The sequence below is a fragment of the Equus asinus genome, chromosome 1, assembly GCF_041296235.1.
Source record: "Equus asinus isolate D_3611 breed Donkey chromosome 1, EquAss-T2T_v2, whole genome shotgun sequence".
Lineage (NCBI taxonomy): Eukaryota > Metazoa > Chordata > Mammalia > Perissodactyla > Equidae > Equus > Equus asinus.
Genome location: NC_091790.1, coordinates 157,308,486 through 157,330,689, shown reverse-complemented (window position 1 = coordinate 157,330,689; position 22,204 = coordinate 157,308,486). Strand labels below are relative to the sequence as shown.

At 43.3% G+C, this 22,204-nt stretch overlaps 1 long non-coding RNA gene across 1 annotated transcript in view; it reads right to left on the bottom strand.

Moving 5' to 3' along the window:
• LOC123287957 (uncharacterized) overlaps window positions 1-20,705 on the bottom strand; it is a 51,238-nt gene extending 30,533 nt beyond the window's left edge. Inside the window, exon 1 of the long non-coding RNA XR_006531399.2 lies at window positions 20,539-20,705. This is a non-coding gene — a long non-coding RNA (uncharacterized lncRNA). The remainder of the gene's footprint in view (window positions 1-20,538) is intronic.
• Between the last annotated feature and the right edge of the window lie 1,499 nt (window positions 20,706-22,204).

Here is a 22,204-nt window from a genome sequence, read left to right as displayed (position 1 = left end):
GTCAAGAATAGACTGGTGGGGCAAAAGCAGAAGCAAGGAGACCAGGTATGATAACCCAGGTGAACAGTGAGTGACAGTGGCTGGGAAAGGAATGGAGGTCGTGGGGTGGTGCGAAGTCATGGGGTGCTGGCTGTCTTTGGAAATGAAATCCTCCATGAAGGCGACCAGGCTTAATCCTGTTCCCAGTTGCAGCTGCACAATATTCACCAGGATTTACTTAAGTGTGGAACTCATGCGTAGAACTTGGGGCAAGCCAGAGTTTGGGGAAAGACAAAAATGTGTCTGGCTTTTAACCGAATTCAGTCCCTTTGTAGGTTGTCTTCTAAAAGGAAAAACCATGCAAATACTGGTTTCAGCTTCCATTCTAACTTTCCCAAAGCAGCGAACGTGCCTTCTCTCTAGGCAAATCCTCTTCACTTCTCCCCTCCTTTCCCTCTGGGTCCCTCCTAAGCTCTTTGTAGATTTCCTGGGGATGCCCTGAAGCTGTAGGGACCCTAAATTTTGAGTCTTATGACCACCAGTGCCTCCAGACAGCCAGAAATGCAGCCGGCTGGCCACGCGGAGGCTCTCCTGCAGGACCTGGGCGGCCGGCCAGGAGCAGGCTGTGGAATTTGCGGCTCAATGAGGGCAGATTGCTGGAGTTTGGTCAAGAGAACAGATGTGCATTATGGGCCAATCTGACCGCAGAGAAATATTTCCCCATACCTTTTAAAGGTGCACAATTGCCTGGTTAAGCCAAGGCAATCTGACACACATTACCTTGTTCATAAACAGAGGGAGAAAGAGCCCTTCCTCCCCGAGGGTGTGCAAATGGTAGGTGAGGAAGCCAAACACCTCAGAACTGCTGCAGTGCAGCTTCGGGGAAACAAATGTCGGTGGAAAGAGCCCAACAGCATGTTAATGGCCTGGACGTTACCACACCCAGGCGAGAAGTGAGAGGCTATTGATCGTCTGCTCACTCTTCATTTCAAGGCCTGAGTGGAGTTACCTTTATACGGGGGAACAAAACCTTCCATTCCCTTTAAAGGTGCACACACCTGCAGGACCTTTCACTCACTCCTCCAACACCTGCCCAGCATCTCTTCTCTTCATAGTGCCTGCTACTTCTAGTAATTTCACAGAACCCCAAGGAAGTGGCAGCATCGTTGTTCTCAAGATACTTAAAAATAGAGCTGGGGAGACCAGATGTCCGTTAAGGTAAATACCCAAGGCAATAGAGCAGGAATGCAGAGAAAGAGAAAGGGTTTCATAAATGAGACCCGTCCTGTATTCTCTCCTCTCTGCCTGGAATTTTCCATCCTCTTCCACCACTATCCACCCACCTTCTGCCATCCCATGCCATGCAGCTGGTGATCACCATCTTCTTCAAGGCTGAACTCCGGTGTCAGTTCCTGGATGAAACCTCCCCCAGCACACACCTCCCTCCCCTGCTCCCTGTTCCCGGGGCACTAAACACACAGCGTCCTCTCCACACAGCTGTCTTCCCCACAAAACCATCCACAATGCTTGGTACGTAACGTGTGCTCAGTTACTATGGATGTCCATGAAATGAAAGTCTGGGCTTTGATTGATCTCAGGGAGCTTAAGGGAATAGTTTCTATGAGGGGATAGGAGAGAATATGAGCAAAGACGTGGAGGTGAATTGAGCAAAAACAACTTTACTCACTATGTAAGTATTAAGCCAAGTGCTTTTCATGATGTATGGAATGGAAAAAAGCCCAGGATTACCGAAAATGTAAGACAGAAAGAAACAGTTGATTTTAGATATGCTAAAGCTTTCCTGGCGGGGGGGGGGGGGGGGGATGAGGAGATCTAGAGATGGACATGACATGCGTGTCACCAAGATGGCGGGAGACTCTTAGGGGAAGTGGGGAAGGTGAGATCAATGAGAGATGGGAGGCATGGAGAGATATGGGAAGGCCAGGGAGCACTTAAAGGAATTAGGTTCCGACACACGAAGGGGGAGAGACACTGCGCCCCAGAAGGGTGAATGTCTAGACAACTCTGAGCAAACTCAGGGAGTTCGTCAGCTGAGATGAGCTGATTTCAAGAAAGGCGTTGTCACCCTGGAATCAAGGGGGAACCTGGAAGCCAGCAGATAGAAAGACAGGGAAGTTCCAGAAAGCACTTTTCCAGGAATGGGCTTACAGAAAGAAGGTGAATTTAGGATTGTAAAGAATAACCAAAACAGCTTGACTCACAAGGTTAACCTGGGCCAATTTAAAAGATGTGCAATGACCCTGGACATGGGTAGGAACATCTTGTCCTTTAAAAAGAAGTCCTACACTTCAGAAAAGGGGTTTGAATCTTAAATCTCAACTAGTGGTTTTGAGAAGGAAAAAGTGTTAGTAGCTACCACCACAGAGGCTGAAGAGACATTCGCTCATCCATTCATTCAGTGACAGAGCAAATATTTTTAGTAGCAAATACATACAAGGTATTGTGCTGGGTGCTATGGGGGAGGGATGGAACACGCAGCTGCCTGTCTCCAGGCCCTCAGGGCTTATCACCAAGTACAGGGTATCAAATGTACTTCATTAACTTTGCTACAGGATAAGGAAATAAATGCCATAGGCCAGATGCTATGAAAGTCCAGAGAACAGTGAGATCATTTCCAAGAAGAGAGATCGAGGAAGGATTCTCAGGGGAAGTATCATTTGGACTGGGCTTTGAAGGATAGGTAGGAGTATGAAAAAAGCTTGGACAGTGCCTTGCACATTGTAAGAGCTACATGGGAGTTTGATATTAATATTATAAATCAAGGCAATATAATTGTAATTCCCCAAGGCAATTTGATGCCTTTGTTTATAAGATTTCTTCTACCTGGAATGCCCTTCCGCTTCCCGACTCATTTCTCCCTGACCAACTCCCTATTTGTCTTTCAAGATCGTTGCCCCTGACCCCCTGGATCTCACCCTCTGTCATGCCATCACTGGGTCTGTACTCTGAGCATGCTTCTGTCAGACACTTGCCACCCAATCAGGGGCCTGGGTAGGGCTTCCTGTACAATTGTGAGCATCCAGAGGGCCCCCTGGGATAGAGTCACCTTCACCAACTCACTGTCAGGCCAGAGCAGGCACTGGATGGAAAAGATGAAAGGTGGAGCCATGCGGTAAGTGGGACTGCTGAGCACTGAGAGCAGAGACAAGGGCCTAGGAAAGATCTTTGGAAACTGTCTATACTTTGAAGGCAGTATGAAGAAAAACAAAAGCAGATGCAATCCTGAGGAGAAGCCCTGCTTGCCCAGGTGGTGGCCACAGAAGGTGACCTTGAGCTTCTTTGAGGCTTCTCTTACCCATTGTTTCATCAGAGAAAAATAGCTCCCCTGTTTTCACGAGACTATCTGGTCAGAAACATATCTCCACTGCAAACTCTCCTTAACTCTCACCACACACAACCCATCCCCAGCATATTAATAAACGGTTATGCAAGGCAGTGTTTTTACTCCACTATCCATGCGTCAGCTGGGTCTGTTTGCTACCCCCAAACAGGCAGGAGTGAAGGCAAATATATGGATCTGTGGGGGCCCTCATCCAGAACCACATGCAAATCACGGATGGATGCTGCTCACCCGGGTCCAGACAGGAGCCCAGGTGAAGGGGGGGATCCTTTGTTTAAGAAACTTTCAAAAGAAGAATCTAATCTGTTGTTTCACAATCTAAGATACCAAGGAGACCCACAGCTGGGTGTTTCCCCTGTTGTTTAAAACATGGGTCATGCAAGAGGCCATTTGCTTTGAAAACAAAACCAGAAAATTCAGCCCTGCCAAATTCCAAAAGGGTGACTTAGCTTAGTCTCACAGTGAATTCCTCCTCCTTCAGAACCTACAGGACTCCTCTTCCAGGAGGCACTTGGTGGGCACAGTTTTTGCTGTCTATTTGTGTTCCAGAGCACACCATGGGCGTCCATCCCACAGCATTCAGACATTGAAATCTAGCTTCTGGCGAGGGGGAATGTATCCAAAAGCTGTTCCAGAGCCTTGTTTATAGCAGATGATAGCAGCCTGTGTTATAAAATGCACACTATTTGTCAATGAAATATAATGCTTGAAGCAAAAAAATATAGTTATGTTTCCATCTAAACTCCTTGCCATTTCACCAGACTGTAAAGGAAAGTTGCATTTACATCAGGGACTTTTCCGAAGCCAGTGTGGAAGTTCCGTTTCCTTCTCCTGGCTCTAATGGGAGGCCAATCTGTTCCACATTCTGCACAACTGTGGAAATTCTAGAAGGAGAGAGGAGGAAGTAAATTTAGTATTTATGAATTTGTAGTGCTATATAAATAAATGGCCAGTTTCCTACTTCTCCTGGTCATCTGAGTAGGAAAAAAACTCATAAGTAGGAATGGAACAATTCCCTCAAGGACTGCGAAGGAGCTCTTCCTCTCCTTTTCTTTCTTATGGGATGAAGGCAGCATTATTTTCCAGAGCCGAGATTGTGGTGAGAACACAGTCAAGATGGGGGGGTTTTCTTATATGTAATATTTCTCTGTTTCATTGTATGAGGAAATTTGGTTAAGAAATTGGTTTGTATGTTTTAAACTCTTAGTGAAAATAAATGCTATTACTTATTCAAATGCTTGTGATTAGTTTGACTTTAATTTTTCATTTTAAATCGATTTTATTGAGGTATAATTACATACAATAGAATGCCTCCACTTTAAGTACGTGGTTCAGTGAGTTTTGACAAATGTATACACATATCATGTAACAATCACCCCAATTAAGAAAAAGACTATTTCCAGCACCCCAAAAGTTACCTTATATGCAGTCACAGTCTCCTCCACCCCAATCCTAAGAAACCACTGCCCTGCTCTCTGTCACTATAGATTAGTTTTGCTTTTTCTATGATTAAGTAGAAATGAAATCATATGTTATGTAGTCTTTGGTATCTAGCTCCTTTCTCAAAGCACAATGTGTTTGAGGTTCATCCATGTCGTTTTATGCATCGGTCGTTCTTTTCTCCTTAATGCCGAGTACTATTCTGTTGTATGGATGTTCTGTAATTTGCTTATCCACTCAACAGTTGAAGACCATTTGGGTCACTTCCAGTTTTTAACTATTATGAATAAAGCTACTATGAACATTGATGCACAAATTTTTGTAGAGATATATGTTTTTATTTCTCTTGGCTAATTACCCAGGGGTGGAATTGTCAAGTAATATGGTAACGATACAATTAACTTTATAAGAACTTGCCAGACGGTTTTCCAAAGCAGTTGGACCATTTTACACTCCTGCAACAGTGTGTGAGAGTTCCAGTGGATCCACGTACTCGCCAACGCTTGGTATTGTCAGTCTTTTTAAATATGGGCTGTTCTCACGGGTATGTAGTGATATCTCATTGCGGCTTTGAGTTCCTCTTCCCTGATGACTAGAGATGTTGAACAACTTTTTGTTGCATTTGGACCATTTATATATTTTCTTTTGTGAAATTTCTGTTCATATTTTTTGCCTATTTTTTAAACAGAGTTGTTTTATTAATTACTGAATAGTAAGAAGTCTACACATTCTGGGTACAAGAATTTATCTCTTTTTTCATGATTATTGTTTTTTGTGTCCTGGGAAAACTTTGCCTACGAAAAGTCATGAAGATTTTCTCCTTTCCTTTCTTCTATCTTTTATAATTCCAGCTTTTACATTTAGATGTATGAGTCATTTCCGTTACCTTTTGTGTATAATGTGGGATAAAGGTCAAGATTCATTTTTTCCATGTAAATATACATTTGTTTCAGTATCACTTATTGAAAAAATTATTCTTTTCCAATTGAACTGCTTCAGTTCCTTTGTCAAAACTCAACTGATGAAACACATGTTGACCTATCTCATTGGTTTTGACAAAACCAGATATTAAACTTTGAATCCAGTAAATTTAAAAAATTAAGTTCAATGCTATTGAAGACAGATCAAATCGGGGAAGTTGTTCAGGACATTGTAAAAATAAAAACAGCCCTGAAAGAACTTGCCTCTGCGTGTGTGTGCCCTCACCAGGCGCCAGCCCTTGGAGGGCAGAGACTGGACTGACTCAGGCTTGTCCACCCAGTGCTTGACGCACAGTAGGCTCCCAATATACACTGAATAATGAATGAATGAATGAATGAATGAATGAGTTTTATGGCTGCACCATAAAACAAAACAGAGCTTTGTGGATATTGCTGCTGTCCCCAGCAGAGCTTTGATTTCCCCAAATTTATTTGCAGTCACCAGAATCTCCAAGCAGTCTTTCTCTTCTGTGAAACAGCAACTTGGACTAGAACCAGGCGGTTCCTACCATCCTTCAGTGAGGGCAAAATCTCAGTAGAGGGGGACTCCTGCTGAGTTCTCATCTGCCTCCACTACTTTACCTCTCTCTGCCTCAGTTTCCTGATCTGTATTTTACAGCATTTCTGTGAAGAATCACTGAGCTAATGCCTCCACAATCTTAAGTGTGCCGGAAGAACTTTTCCTGTAACTCATCTCACTTTCTGATTGTGAGTCCTTACTTCTCGGGGAAGGAAGAGACAGCGGGCAGCTGACTCATCATCCTCCGTCCCTGCAGCTTGCTGCTGAGAGGGCTACATTCTTGCCCAAATGGCTCTCTGCCTCTGAGCCATGTGGGTGGAGGCAGCCTCTGTGACTGTCCCCGGGAGACTCCCTCTCGGGGAATGTGGGAGACACAGGCAGCAGCTCTATCTGGGAAACCGGATGCAGAGCCCCACAGCACTCAGACCCACAGGCCTCTCTGCTCACACACGTTGCCTCTCAGGAGAATTGGTTTCTAGTCTGAGGATGGAAGCCCCTCTCTCTTCTTGCATCTCCCAGACATTTTCTTTATGGTGTATCCTCTCCAGTCTAATCACACATGTCCCCCGAGGCGATCAGCACAGCTGACTAGCTGCTTGAAAGGGAAGATGGAGAGTGAAGAGGGAAACATCAGGGGCTTAAAGAACAAAGGGTCTCAATAAGAAAAAGTGTCTGGAACATTCTATGTGACGAATTAATGTTAGCCGATGTTGTCGTTATTATGATTTATTATTATTATTGTTAAGGGGGGACCTGGAGGACAAGGAGCCCCAGCTTCCGAAAGGAATTAGAGTGATGCGTTACCACCAGGCTGGCCCCCTGGGGGCCCTCTTCCTCGCCCTGCTGTCCATGGAGTGCCAGCCAATTTTCAACCATGTGACCACACTTCCATCCAAGACAATTTGAATTAATTTTGTGCATGAAATTTGGTGGGATGCAGTGCCAAATGTTTAACTGAAATCAAGATGCAAACTTCTCTTCATCTACTCGTTTTGTAAATGCTGTCAAAAATAAAATAAAAGCCAGTAAGTTTGTCTGGCAACATTTGTCCTTTATGTACCAAGCAATTCATTGTTCCTGATTCCCTTATCCTCTGTTTGCCTGCCCCACCGCGCCCCCCTCCCCCCAGCCAATATTTGTTCCGTTATATTTATGATCCCTGGGCAGGCCCAGCACACTGTCAGCTCTACTGACTTTGCCAAGTCTAAGATCCCTTTTAGGGACTTATTTTATTTAAAGAGCACCCCATTAATGGGTTTAATGGCCTTTCAATCACTTAGTATGCATTGTCAATGAGGGAGAATCGATTTTCTGAGAATTCCTGTTCTGGGAGGAAAACAAACAGCCCTTCCTTCCCATTGCAATTTGACCAATGCACAGATGCTGCAGGACTGGCTCTGTCCTGGTTTCACTCGCTTTCCTTGCAGGGGGCTTGGGAGGAAGCTGCCTCAGCCAGCACTGCACTGGCCAAGTCTTGCTTCCTTCTTTCTGCCCTTCCTTCCTCCTTTGAGTTTGTGACCTGTTGGGCTGTGGGGACATCTTGCATGTGAACTTTGGATGAGGTTGACTGTTGCTCTCACGAAAGACCCACTCCCGGGCTCCTGCCACCCTCTTTGGGAAAGAATCAAACCATTGCCCTTGGGGCTTTATCAGCTCCTCTCAGTCCACAGTGACAGATGGGAAAGAATGGCTGGCATTTCAATGTCCCCCAGACACAGGCTTTTTAGAAGGGCACAGCCCCTCCACAAGCATGAGCTCCAGAACCTTGAAGCAATGATCAAACACATCTACTCTCACTGGGGTCATTTCTAATTAGCTAAACTCTCGCCAGGGTACCTCTAATTCCATAAATATCTGTTGATGGCTTTTTTATGCATAAGATGTTACCCTTGGTACCGTGGGAGATACATGCAGGCACGCAGGGGACATAAAGAGGGTAAAACCAGTCTCAGCCCACACTCAGGGCTGTCTCCTCTAAGTTAGGATCTCCCTTAGCTGTTGTTAACCAAACTTCTCTCTCCTCCCCCTCAGTGCTCCCTGCTGCCTCCTTCTCCTCATCCCTGCCCTCCTCCGCTCCCTCTCTCTCCAGCTCTTCCCCAGGAATCCTTCACTAAATCCCTGCATCTCAGTAACAACAGCTGGATTTGATGGAGACTGACAACGAGCAGGTGGCGCCTCTACACGCACCAGTCTACGTAATCCTCACAGCACCTCTACGTTAATGCTGTTATTATCATCGCCACTTTTCGGGGAAGGACGCCAAGTTTAAGGGAGATCAAGTCATTAGTTGTGGAGCCAAATCCATCTGACTTGAAACCTTTTCTCTTAAACCCTACACTTACTTTGTCTTCTCCTGTCCTTTTTAGGGTACTTTGCTCCCCAGAGAGTCCTAACCAGCAGGTACTCACTGTTCTAAGGTAAGTGAAACAGGCTTGCTGATATCTGGCTAGTTATAATAATAATATTAATTGTGCTTATCCTGTGCCAAACACCTCATCTATCTTTTTTCACTTATTCCTCAAAACTACCTCAAGAGATGGAGAAAAGTACACCATGAGGTTAAGGGACCTGCCCAAGGTCTCACAATTATTAAGTAATAATTATGATGAAATTGTTAGCATTGATTGAAGGCTTATTACATGCAAGTGCTGGGCTAAGGTTCCTATGTCTGTATATTTTTTAATCCTAACAAGGTAAGTATTATTATTTATAGCTTACAGATGAAGAAACCGAGGCTCGGAGATTTAAAGGAAACTGCCCAAGGTTCCCTGGCCCCTAGTGGCAGTGCCAGCCTTTGACTCAGGCGGCCTCTGCCTGTGCTCCTAATAACAATGCCGCAGTCACGCCTCAAAGCCCATGTTCTTCATATTGCACCCAAGCCGCCTCTGTCCTCTGCAAAAGCCCTTTAGAAAATGGCCTGTAAGTTTTCCCAAAACAGTAGTTGAAGACAAACCTGAGAGACTTCAGGTTTTGTGGCAGGGCAGTCCCTTAACAAGTTCCTTCCCTGAACTGGGATCTCATTTGCATTTGTCCTTCTGCGGTATTTCCACTTCCCAAGCAGAACGCAATTTGACTGTAAAATTCCCCTTAACTAGGCAGCTGTCTGCCGCAGCCGGGCACCAGGCTCAGGGGCGATGCCCAGTAGGCTATCCCGAATCAGCGTGCCAGCCTCTGCAAAGCGATAAAAGTCACCTCCGAGAAATTAGATGCCACTTGGAAGAGGCATGTGATGCCATGCTTGCTCATTGTCAGCTCAGAACAGCACAGGGGGTGCCAATCGTGACTCAATTATTCCCAGGACTTCTCTCCTGCGAGCTTCCCTGTCATTGATGAGAACCGGTGCAGGGGAAGTCTACCAAATGTCCTGGGCCAGGAGTGTTCCTTGGGACGGTATCTTGGAAGGGAGGGGTTATGGGTTTAATTGCCCTCCCTTCACCACGATGTCAACAGACCATTGAAATGAGGGCTCCCAACATCCAATAGATAAGATAACTCTGCTCAACAAATGTCATCTGAGCCTCTACTACGTTCAGGACATTATGCTAGGGGATACAAAGGAAATCAAAAGCCCACCCTCAGCCTGACATGACCCTAAATTTGGACAGGTACGTAGAGTCAAGTAAGAAAAAGTCTCCTTAGAAAGATACAACCAATGAAGTCTAAAGATATCTGCTTAGAGGCTTTAGTTGAAACCGAGGGAGCAAGTGAGGTTATTAGGAGAAAGACTAGAGGAAAAGAAGAGGAAAATGTCCAGAAGGGGGCTTCTGCAGAGGCCTAAATCTGTGGTGCAGAGGAAATGGCAAAGACATCCTAGAAAAGGAGCAAGGGAAGAGAGTAACAGCTCAGAATCCCAGGAAGCACAGGGTGACAAGTGGGAGGCACATGTCCGTAGTGTCCAATGAGACTAGAGTGATGATAGGGGAGAAAAAGCTGGGACTCCAGTTATTAGGAGGATGCTGAGAGCCCTTAGAAAACAGTGTTGGTAAAGAGTGACCACCAGTTTGCCCAAGGTCAGGGAGACAGTCGGTGGTGAGGAAAGTAACTGAAGAGTGTAGACTGCTATTTAGAAATGTTTAGTAATGAAAGGAAGAAGAGATGGAGGTCAGTAAGGTAAGGAGGTGGCAGGCCTGAGGGACATTCTTGAAGGATGGGGGAGATGGATGCAAGCATGCTTGCAAGTCCTGGGAAAGGAGAACTGGAAGATACAAGGAAAGCGTGTGTTCCTGATGCAGTGAGATTCTAGGACAGGCAGGAGGGACCAAGGGCACAGGGGGACAAACTCACATTGGGAGTGCGGAGCGACACTTCAGAGACAGGAGCAAGGAAAGAGGGGAGGAGATGGTGCAGCCATTTTAAGACGGAGAAAGAGATGTTGAAAGAACTTGCAACTGATAACCTTGACTTTGCCGTATCAAAAATGATCTCCAAAAGGTACTTATCTTATCACAATAGTGTGGGGACTGTGCTCAAATGGTCATCTTCTGAAGGAAGACGCTAGAGGAAAGGAGGAAAGGTTCACTCCATTCATTTTTCATCAAGCAAATTTTTGTCTTTTTCTTTCTCGTTGGTTTTTCTTTTTTAAATTACGGTTATAATTACAGTAAATTTGGTTCTCCAACCTTCCCTGTCTTTACTTCTCTTTAGGAGTATCTTATAGCCTTTATCCCAAGGATTTGCTTCCTCTTATTACCGTCAACTCTAGAGTCCATAGGGGCTAATTATCCAGGCTGAAGATTATCTGGGTCTTTCTCTTCCTCCCCCCTCAGACTCCCTGCATCCTACCGATTTCATTGCTCATCAATCTTTCCCCAGATGTGGGGAGGGGAAGCACAAAAAGCTAAAACCCAAATCAGTTCATTTTATGACTTATTGTGGGATGTAGCCAAACATTTTAAGCTATTAGCTCAAATGAGATTGGAAGCTAACTGAAGTTCATAGTTATTTCATTATCCCTGAATAGAACTACACCCACAATTAGTCCCAAAGTCAGAAAGATGAAAATGTCTATGTGAGAAAAAAGACACACTTAAGTGAAGATCCTACCGGCAGAGCTCTAAGTAAATACATCTTGCGCCATAGTTTTAGCTATCTCCTTGCCGTCCCCTCTGAGTCTTGCTTTCTCATTGGGGCTGTCTAATTTGAAATTCCACGTATTGCATTTTCAGATTGGAAGCACTCAGAGGTGATGCTGCCAGTATTGTAAGTCAGTGGGTCTTCCAGTCCCTGAAATGTCATCCTCAGAGTATTCACCAACATTATGGTTAGGGCAGCTTCCGATGCTCCATATTCTGCCTGTCTTATTGACGATTTAACATAAGGCATGATCAGATGTTCCTGGTTTCTGTTTACTTATTAAACTTTGACAGGTATATATTTTTAAAAAGTCTCCAATAGGCTGCAATATTGTGCTGCGGTTCTTCAAGATGTTACCATTGGGAGAAAATGGGTAAAGGATCGTAAGACCCCTCATATTACTATGAATCAACAGGTCGTATTGTGAATACTGTGAATCTACAGTTGTATTATGAATCTACCATTATCTCAAAATAAAAAACTTAATTAAAAAGTCTACAAGAACCTCTTACCATCAGAACAGCAAAACCAAACCAAAATCTAACAATGACTTTCATATATTCAATACATCCCCTAAAATGGCTAAGGTAAAAAGACTAACAACATCAAGGGCTGACAAGGATGTGAAGGAACTAGAACTCTCATGTACACTGGTGGAATATACAACCACTTTGGAAAAGCACCTTGGCACTTTCTCATAAAGTTAGCCATACACTTATCATAAACCTGGACATTCCACTCCCAGGTAATCAGCCAAAAGAAATGAAAACATAAGCCCACAAAAAAACTTGTACACAAATATTGATGGCACTTTATTCATAATAACCTCAAACTGAAAACAACCCATATGCCCATCAAGTAGCAGATGGATAAATAAATTTTGATATATTCATGCAGTGGAATACTACTCAGCAATAAAAAGATTAAAACTACTGACACATACAACATGAATGAACTTCAAAAACATTGTGCTGAGTGACAGAATTTAGACACAAGAGCACATAGTATGTGATTCCATTTATTTGAAATTCTACAACAGGCAATGCAATCTATACTGCCAGAAAGCAGATTTGTGGTTGCCTGGAGACATGAGCGATCAGGGGTGGGACTCACTGCAAAAAAAACACTATGGAACTTTTCAGGGGGACAGAAATATTCCGTATCTTGATTGGGTGATGGTGTTGGTTACACAGGTGTGTATGTGTGTGTTTTATTTTATGTAAAGTATACCTCAATAAGGTTGATTGAAGGAAAAAAATAAGGTACCAAGGCCCATTAACTGAATCAGAAAAATAAAATAAAACCTAGCAATGATTTTCTTAGATTCAATAGCTTAACTTCCTAATCTTAAGTACATCCTCAACAATGAACCTGGGTCAACAGATGGTGGCTTAGATCAGCCAGTAGAGGGAACTCTTTCTCAAACTGAGGTTCCATCAACTCAATGACCTACGAGATTAATCTCTAAATTATGAAGACGTAACTCTCTTATGTCTCCACAGTTCGCCCCTCTCCACAGGTGCAGCCACTTAGCCTAAAGTAGAAGAAGCTGAAACTACCCCAGTGGAGAAACCAACCCTGTTCCCATTGAGAGAAGGGAGGAAGGAAAAGTTCTAGACCAGCAGGTTGGTGCTTCAGCATCCAAGCCAACTTCCTACTGTGGTCCCACTCTGATCTTTAGATGTGGCTGGTAATGATTAAGGATGTTTAGCCGTCCTCTTCCTCCTCAGCCCCAGCAATCAGAGCCCTGCCAGCGTGCTGTGCCTATCCCCTTGTCCTGACTTGTTTTTGCCAATTATTCTAGAACCTGCAGTCCCAGTGCTACCTAATGCCAAACCACTCTAGAGCCAGCCTGGTCTGTCATTAGCCTGTAGCCAGGTTCCCAGGATGTTCCTCTCTACCTATTTATAAGACCACGGCCAGGACACCCTCCCCTACAGGAACTCCTCGAGGTCAGGCCCTTGCCCACCTGTACTCTGACGTGGGTCTGCCACAGTCCTGACAGGCCACCTGTCATCCTGAGTGTCACCATTGCCTGAGGGCTTTCCAGCTTTATGAATCCCAGATTCATCCCCAGGGATGCCCACCCACTGGCAACTATCCTTTGGTTTTCAAAGGCATTTCTTCAAGGCATTGTTCACCAGAAAACATCTTGGTGAGACAATCAGAAGATCTTAGAGGACAAATTCTGAATCACTATAAAATAATTCTCTTAATGTTGCATCTAGAATCCTGGGATTTTAGAGTCAGAAGGTTTTCAGAGCCCATGTGCTCCAAGCCCTCTGCTGCAGCAGGGATCGCTGAGAGGTGGACGTGGGGTCCTGCTCTTGAGTCTTTCCAGAAGGGAGCATTCACTACTTTTCAACGCAATCCCTGCCATTATTAGGCAGGAGTCATTGCTAAAATCTCCTTTATATGGACTTCAAATTGATCTCCTTAACAATCCCCCCCCCCATTACGTTGGTTTCTACTCTTTTGTGAGAAACACAGAATTCCATCTTATATGCAATAGCGTTTTAATTGTTCAAAGTCAGCAACCACGTGCTCCTCTCCTTCTGATTTCTCACATTATTTCTTCTCTAGGCTCAGGAAAAAATCAATTCAACTTAATTTAGTTCCTACTTGGTTCTAGGCAGCATCCTGAGTGCTTGGGATGCAAAGATGAGTAATTTGTAGTTTCTGACTTCAAAAAGTTTATTAGATGGAAGGGAAGAGTTAGAGAATCTGGAGTGGACACTCAGAGGAGATAGCAGCATGTAGTGAGGAGGGAGAGAATGAGAGGGTATTCCAGGCATTGGAAACAGTATGTGCAAAGGCCCAATGGCATTGCTGGAGAGGTTTTTTTTTGTGAGGGAGTGGTGGAGTGGGAGTGTAATGAGAGATAATGCTGGAGAGGCAATGCGAAGGACAATGTAGGTCATGCTAAAGAGTTTTAAGCAGGGGAATGATATAACACTATTTCAGTTTTAGAAAGATGTCCTTAACTGCTTTGTGCAGAAGTGATTTGAAAGGGACAAGACTGGAGACAAGGATGTCCATGAGGAGGCTGTCATGAGAGCCAGAGGAGAGATGCCCATGGCCTTACCTCAGGGAGTAGCAGTGGAATGGCAAGAAGTGGACTCACTGGAGAGGTACGAAAAATACTGACTCAAGAAGACTTGGGTGTCGGTGTATAAGACAGGGAAATCAAGTCCATTTTTTCTGGTTTGACTGGACAGCAATACTGTGACAAAGAAGACAGACAACAGACAAGAAAAACCAGGTGAGGAGCAAGGAGCTGGTGAGTGCAGCTTTGCACATGTTGAGTCTGTGGTGTGTGTGGGACACCAAGGGAAGACGATGAGCAAGTGGTATCAGAGCTCAGCAGAGCGATCCGGGCTGGAGATACAGGAGTGTGAGTCACAGGGCCGTGGGCGGCCGTTGAAGACATGGGTGTGCAGGAAGGCAGGCAGCAGATGTGTACAGTGTGACAAGAGAATGGGAAAGAGCCTTTTGGGGACAGGCACAGAATAGGGAAAATAGGGAGTGGCCAGGCGTTGTGAGGCAAAGCAGGATGCAACTGTTTCTGGCACAAGGTTTCTAAACACTTGGCCCTCGTGAGCACTTCATCTTTTGTTGTTGCTTTTTTGCTTTGGCTTTCAGTAACCTTAATTAGGTGGGGATTTTTGAACGGATACGATATTCCGTATGTAGTAGAGAAGGCTACCTCCTGTGTTCTGAACTCTGAACTTTTAAGAAGACAGGTAGCATGTCCTGATGGCTATGGCTCCTATGGAACTTGTCAAATAGAATAATCCCAAGTGTTGCAACAATCAGCCAATCAATTAATAAACAGTTATTCAGCCTGACTGTGCTGAGGTTTTATACGCAGGGTTATACCTCCACCTTCACTGACCCCCTCAGGAACGTGCACTGTGGTTGCAAAGATCAGAGATAGATATATAGGTAGATGTGGGCGACCCTGCTATAATTATCAAAATTTTAAAAACCCTGCCCTTCCCAGAACATGGTAAACTGTCTCAGGCCTCGTTACCTTTGCCTGTGGGGTTCCCTCCACCTGGTATTCCCTCCCCTCTTGGGTTGGTTATCAATTTATTGCCTCTTGGCTCCAAATTCATACTTTTTGCCTTCTCTGTGAAAATGGATCTGGGCCCTTTAATTACTGTTTCTTTGCCAGCTGGCACCATGTTAAGTTTTGTCAGTAGAGGGTGCTGGAGAGACACTGCAGGAGGAAGAGGGGTTTGCATCCTGGTTCCCAAGCACCTGCTCAGTGGGCTTCCCCAGTGTCCAGATCCAGCATTGCATAGCGGCTGATAGCTTTCCCCCGGCATCCCTCTGCTTCAGGCAGTTTTGAAGCAGAGTGCCTCCCGGGAGACACTTTACTGTAAACAGCTTTCCCCTGACACTCTGGAGTAGGAGTGGGGTTTCTAGCAAGTTCCAGATGGTAAATTGCCAGCAAGTTCCACTGGCACCACAACATCTTCTCTGTGAATCAGTAAGCTGGAGCCATGCCCTCTAACAAGGTCTGGATTTCAGCCCTGGAGATGGTGGCTGCTCCTTATATCTGCTATTCTTCTATTCTTTAGCATTCTCTTCACTTCTTACTAGCCAGTACCTTGTTACTCCAATCCCTGTTATAGTCAATAATTCCTCATAGGAAGCTTCCCCTGTTCAAATTATACTGTAGTTTGCTCTCCGATTAGACGCAGATTGATACACCTCCCTTGTCCATCTGATAAACTTCTACCTATTCCTTGAGACTGGCATAGACATCATTGCTGTACTTTGCCTGGCGAAAAGTTCAATAGGTGCGTGTTGAATGTGCCTCTTCACGCACGCGTGAATAACTTCCACCAGTGCTTGGAAGTTGTTTAGGAGCCAGGCTGGCAAGTGAGACTCTCTTTTTATCTGATTCATGACCAGAATCCCAGAGAGGCCATGGTTGGGAGGCCCTGGATTTGGTGTCTTAGGGACAGAGCTTGGCCCTCTTGGAGTGTGTCGTTCAGGCTGGAGTCCTATCATCAACCCAAGCAAGGCCTCCCCAAGCAGATGGCTTTAGCCCATCACCCCACCTGCTTCAGAAATATTGTGAAACTCAGGGCCCCACGCCCCAGACTGGCTTTTCCAACCCAATCTCACAGCACGAGGGTGAGAACCAAAGGACAGTTTCCCGAAGATATTTATCTTTGAGTTGTTCTGAAGCCCTTAGTAAGCAAATATTTTTCACTAGTCAACTTTATTATCAACCAGCCAGGTTTCAGTCTAACAGTTGCAAAACCCTGGTTTTCTGATACCCTTGGGTGTTTCCAGTTACCTCAAAAGGTATTGCAAAACACTCAGACCCCAATGGACAAAACAGTCTTAATTTACTTTATGTTAAAAATTAAATATATGCTTTGTGGCACTTTGAGGAGGCAGGGTGTAGGAGTGAGAATGTTACAAGAAGAAAATAATGACAGGATAGGAGAATTTCAAAGTGTGGAAATTATTCATCTACAGTATAAGAAAATACATAAACCAATTCACATCACCCTGGTATGTGCCACCCCTTTAACCCCAAAAACATGGGTGTAAAAATCATCATACACACTCACACTCACACTCACACATGTACACACACGTACACGCATACCTGTTTACCTCGTTTTGTCTTGCCCACATACATAAATATTTGTATGTATTGACAAACATATTTCTCCTATCATATTATTCATCACACTACTTTATTTGCCTTTTTAATATCCTTTTGTTTGGATATCCCTATCTCAATTTCTCTCATCTGCAGAAAGTTGTTATAAAGATTGAAAAAGTTAAAATTTGTAAAATTTTTGGTACAGTGCTAAGCACAAGTTAAGCACTATTTTAGTGTCAGAAATAAAATAGGGATAAACTTAACCAAAGAGATAAAAGACCTGTATACTGAAAACTACAAAACACTGCTAAAAGAAATTAAAAAGGATGTAAAAAAATGGAAAGACATCCTATGTTCATGAATTGGAAGACTTAGAATTGTTAAGATGTCACTTATTCCCAAAGTGATCTACAAATTCAAGGCAATCCCTATCAAAATCCCAACAAGATTTTTTTTTTCAGAAATATAAAAATTCATTCTAAAATTCATGTGGAATCTCAAGGGACTCTGAAAAGCCAGACCAATCTTGAAATAGAAGAACAAAGTTAGAAGACTCACACTGCCTGATTTCAAAAGTTATTACAAAGCTACAGCAATGAAAACAGTACAATACTGGCACATAGACCAATGGAATAGAATAAAGAGTCCAGAAATAAACCCTCTCATATGCAGTCAAATGATTTTCAGAAAGAGTGCCAAGACCGTTCAATGTGGAAAGGAAAGCCTTTCCAACAAACCATGCTAAGAAACCTGGATATCCACATGAAAAGAATGATGTTGGATGCTGACATTATACCATATACAAAAACTAACTCCAGATGGATAAAGATCTAAATATAAGCACTAAAACTGTAAAACTCCTAGAAGAAAAAATAGGGAAGAAGTTTCATGGCATTGAATTTGGCAATGACTTCTTGCTTATGACACCAAAAGAACAGGTAACAAAAGAAAAACTAGATTGATTAAAATTTAAAACTTTTGTCCATCAAAGGAGACTATCAAGAGAATGAAAAGGCAACCCACAGAATGGGAGAAAATGTTCGCAATCATATATCTGATAAGAGATTAGTATCCATAATATTTAAAGAACTTCCTCAACTCAACAACAGTAACAAAGACCCAATCGAAAAATGAGTAAAGGACTTGAATAGACACTTCTCCAAAAGTGATATACAAATGGCCAACAAGCACATGAAAAGATGCTCAACATCACTAATCATAGAGAAATGCAAATCAAAACCACAATGAGATACCACCATCCACCCATTAGGATAGTTATCATCCCAAAAAAAAGCAAAGAAAATAACAAGTGTTTGTGAGGGTGTAGAGAAATTGAAACTCTTGTACGTCATTGGTGGGACTATAAAATGGTGCAACTGCTGTGGAAAGCAGGATGGTGGTTCTTCAAAAATTTAAACAATGACTTACCATATGATCCAGCACCTCCACTTCTAGGTGTATATGCCAAAGAATTGAAAGTAGGGACTCAAACAGATATTCATACACCACAGTTCATATCAGCATTATTCACAATAGCCAAAAGGTGAAAACAACCCAAATGTCTATTGACAAGTGAATGGATAAACAAAACGCGGCATGTACATACAATGTAACATTATCCAGTCTTGAAAAGAAATGAAATTCTGACACGTGCTACTACATGGGTGAAGCTCAAAGCTATGCTAAGTGAAATAAGCCAGATACAAAAGGACAAGTATTGCCATTCCACTCATATGAGGTGCCTAGAATAGTCAAATTAATAGAGACAGGGAATAGAATAGAGGTTAGCAGAAGTAGAGGAGGGAAGAGGATGGGGAGTTATTGCTTCACGGATGCAGAGATTCTGTCTGGTATGATGAAAAGTTTTGGAAATGGATGGGGGTGATGGTTGCACAACAACGTGAATGTACCTAATGCTACTGTATTGTATATTTTTAAATGGTTGAAATGGTAGATTTTATGTTATATAGACTTTACCGCAATAAACATCTAAGAAATAAAATAAAAACATAACATAAAACAGAGTGCTTATGTGCCAGATGCTGTTCTAAATGCTTTTTGCTTATTACTTGAGTTGATCCTCTCATCAGTACGAAGCAAGTACTGTTATCATTCCCATTTTACAGATGAGGAGTGGAGGCTCAGAGGCGTTAAATGCTTTGCCCATGGAAACAGAGAGTAGGTGGTAGAGCTGGGAAAGGGGACCCCGAGAGTCTGCTTCCAGGCCCAGCCCCTGTAACCTGTACACCACACATCCTCCCGGCTGACTAACAAGCTATGAGCGTTATCTGTGCTTGGGGAGGGAGACGGCTAAGTGACGAGGGGCCCAAACTAGGCCCCCTCCCAGCCCCTGTCTTACTGTGAGCCCTTGACGCAGCACCTCTCTGATGCTCCATGAAGCAGGTACACCCCGTCCTGGGGCCTTCTCCTTCTGACCTTTACTGGTGGCGGCAGAGGCCCTTGAGGGAAGATACAGGCCCAGATACAGTCAAAATAAAGGGGTGTGTGCCCTACCCTCTAAATGGTGAGGGGAGGGGTTTCTTTCAACATTCTTCAAGAAAAGGCCCGAGGGAGCATCGGCCAGTCTAAAGCTGTCTGGAGATTATCTGTCTCCTCCTTCAGCTAGAAATCCTTTGAAGTTAAAAAAAAAATAGAAAGGAATGGAATACTAATGCTGATGGTGAATCATTCACTGAAACACCTATACAACCTGATTTGGGGGAACATTGTTAGATTGGAGATTTCAAAATGTTAATGTTTTACTACTGTGTATGCTGGTTTACAATATATTAATACATTGAATTAATACATCATTAATTAGTAGGATGCTGGTTTTCTATATACATATCCTTCTTTTCTGAACTCTCTCTCTCTCTCTCCCTAGCTATAAAGGAGACCAGTGTTACAGCAAAGGCTCTATGTTGTTAATATTTATTGAGATCTTACTACATGCATTATTTAATCCTCACAACGTGCTCCTTTTATAGCTGAGAAAACACACAGAGGTTAAGTAACCTGTCCAATGTCAAATAGCAGGGAAGTGGGGAGCCGACAGTCACCCCAGGCAGCCTGATCGAGATCCTTACTGTAAACTAGCCTATGACCTTGGAAATTCCCTTCCACACTCTTAGGGCCCCTTTTTCCTCATCTGGGCAATGAGGGGATCGGACCAGATAACGTGTAAGATTTTCTTCCAGCTTGAACATGTTTATTTCCTTGTTTCCGCACACAAATGATTCTCCACCTGGGCTTCCCAGATGGGTGTTCCCCAACACTCCTCACTTGAGTAATGGGTGCCATTAATGCTGTAGGACTGGAAAGGGGAGTTGAGCTCTGCTGAAACCGACAGGGCCCCTCCAGCTGTTTATCATTCTTTTGTTCTGCCCCAAACGGCCTTTCCTCCTCAATAGCACTCACCCCTTCACTACCTAAATAGCTCCACTATCTCAACGAAGTCTCCCCAGACTCTGAAATAACCCAATAAAAGAAAGCAACAGACGTAAAGATTCAAGACTGAGGAGGAGAAAAGGGTTCAAATAGCGATTCTCCTTACCTTTCCCTCTTTCTGCCCCTGGAGTCACAGAATATCTTCTCACTTAGGAATTTCCTAACAAGCCTGGATAGCGGTGTGCGGTAAATATTTAACAACCAGCTCTCCAAGAAAACAAAAAAGCCTTGATTGGTAGCATCTGCAGAGTTCTGTAGTTTAAATAGTCCCACTACGGCTGATTTCAAGCTACCGACGCCACGTCACTGAGCACAAAGTTGGACAGAGATTGGAGCCAGTAGGAACGAGCACCGGCACGCCATTGAGCCTGGGTCATCGTGCTGTTTCATCTGTCAGCCTTGCAGCCAAAAGTATTGTTCGTTCACTTGTTCATTCATCCAATCAACGGACTTTTTCTTTATTATCCAGGAATATGAACAAGGTATCCCTTAAATTAGTTATTTATTACAAATCGATTGTCCTATTGGATTTATTACAAAATAAGCTTATTTTTCCAGCACTCCCCCCAGGAGTTTCCTGGAACAAGACAAATGAAATGGTGGCTTTTCTACCTTCACACAGTTCACGTACTCACATCAGATGAGACAATTTCCTTCTCTAGAGTCAGTGATGCTCGTTAACATTCTAAACATTGGGGAAAGTGGCACCAGAATAGCCTTGACTGTAAAACCCTAAACCACTTTATTACAGAAAGTCTACAAACCAACGCAAAAGAAAACTCACCTCTAGAAAATGCCTGCCTAGACAGAACCCTTCTATAATGCTTTTTCTCTACATTGGTCTAGTCAAGATACATGTATGTTGTGAAGAGTATGGGCTCTGGAGCTTAATTGCCTGCATTCAAATCACTCTACCACTTAGCTGTGTGATCTTGGACAAATTATTCAGTCTCTCTGTGCTTTGATTTTCTCACTGTAAAATGGAGTTCATGATAATAATAGCAGTTGTTGTGAGAACTGGGTAAATATATACACAGCACCTAGAACAACATATAGGAAGTTCCATGTAACTGTGAGCAGTTATCATCAGCAAACACAACCAAGGGTTTCTTGAAGGTTGTCTAAGCATGTCTTTCCAACAAGACAGTGCAGCCCTCAAAGTCTTTTTGCAGTCTCCCCACAGTGCCTAACACAAGGTATGACTTTCACAAAACCTCATTGAATAAGCAAATGAAGTAATTAATTGGTCAAATGTGATTGGATCAATGTGATTCCAAAACACTCTTGCTACAAATAAGCCATTTGGTCTCTCATCTGGATCCTGGGCACACTTTGTGTCACTATAAGCCTCTCTGAGGGAAAGAAAGGGATCAAGAATAAGTATCTGGAGCAATTTGTCACAGCTATTAACATGGATTTATGTTCAAGAATGTTCATTATATATAAGCAAGAAAAAATGAAAACAACCTAAATATTCAGCAACAAGAGAAAGGTTGAATAAATTATGATATAACCATTAGATATTTATACTTTCAGTAAGTAATTACTAACATGAAAAAATGTCCTAATTGTAATAAGTGAAAAAAGCAGCATATAAAATTGTACAAACTTTATAATCCCAGCGTTTCTCTTTTTAAAAAATGTGTTTACCTTAGGGGAAAAAAACAGAGACACCGGAAATATACAAAAATCCTAACAGTAGCCGTCTCTGATTGGTGAGGTCAGGGGGATTTTTTTTCTTCTTGATATATTTTTATATTTTCTGAAAATAA